The sequence below is a fragment of the Gavialis gangeticus genome, unplaced genomic scaffold, assembly GCF_001723915.1.
Source record: "Gavialis gangeticus isolate Ggan-Ray unplaced genomic scaffold, GavGan_comp1, whole genome shotgun sequence".
Classification (NCBI taxonomy): domain Eukaryota; kingdom Metazoa; phylum Chordata; order Crocodylia; family Gavialidae; genus Gavialis; species Gavialis gangeticus.
In genome coordinates this window covers 600,349-601,392 of record NW_017729032.1, presented here as the reverse complement: position 1 = coordinate 601,392, position 1,044 = coordinate 600,349, and the positions used below count along the sequence as shown (strand labels likewise).

General features: G+C 48.1%; 1 protein-coding gene across 2 annotated transcripts in view; it reads right to left on the bottom strand.

Moving 5' to 3' along the window:
* DGAT2 (diacylglycerol O-acyltransferase 2) overlaps positions 1-1,044 on the bottom strand; it is a 46,136-nt gene that overhangs the window by 12,808 nt on the left and 32,284 nt on the right. The window lies entirely within an intron of this gene.

Here is a 1,044-nt window from a genome sequence, read left to right as displayed (position 1 = left end):
AAAAAAAAAAAAAAAAAAAAAAAAAAAATATAGGTAGAAGCAAGCCTGGCACAGAACCAATCCCTCCTGGACAAGCTGACATGTCATGGATGCGTTTTAGTTCCCACCTGTGGGCACAGTGCAGAGGAACATGTCTTGGCTGAATCTGTGCCAGCTGCCTGGTATGACAGACTGGGTCCCCTTACAGAGCAGAAAGAGCCATGAAAGGTTGTGCGACTGGGAAAGGCAACCCAATACTTGGGCTGCAGCTTGGTTTACCTGTAATCAGTGTGGGAAGGACCGCCTGGCATCACTTCCCTCAGTCCTCTGGTCTACCATGAAAGCCCAGATGGCATGCACAAGCTGCCAGCTGGCCTTTCACAAAGCAGAGGGGAGAATGCAGAGTACAATTCCTCGGTGGTTGTAGGAGCAGAGATGTGCTTGGTTTCCCTGCATTCAGAGGCAGGCTTTAGGGGCTGTCAGGTTCAGAAAATGCAGAGGCTTTATCTGCTCTGTAACAGATGCTCCAATACACCTCAGGCAGGTGGACCAGTTTCTGCCCAGAACTCATGTATTTAAACTGTGGTACCCCCAGTGTGACCCAGGACCATCCCCAGAGAGCCTGCAGGCCCCCCCCCCCCATGGGCTGCATGTATCTGATGGACAGCCATAAGGACAGCTGTCCATGGGATCACACTGGTGTCACACTAGACAAAGTCCCCACTGATGCATTTCTCTGTATTTTTAAGGAATTATTTTGGAGTATCTAAAATGCATTACTCTGTTTTTCCAGTTGAAACCACTGTTGCACTAAAAACTCATAAATAAGACATTTCATAGAATCATAGAAAATTAGGGTTGCAAGGCACCAGGAGGTCATCTAGTGCAACCCCCTGCTCAAAGCAGAACCAGTCCCAACTACATCATCTCAGCCAAGGCTTTGTTGAGCCAGGCCTTAAAAACCTCCAAGGAGGGAGATACCACCACTTCTCTGGGTAACCTGGTTCCAGTGCTTCACCACCCTTCTAGTGAGAAAGTTCTTCTAATTATACAACCTAAACCTCC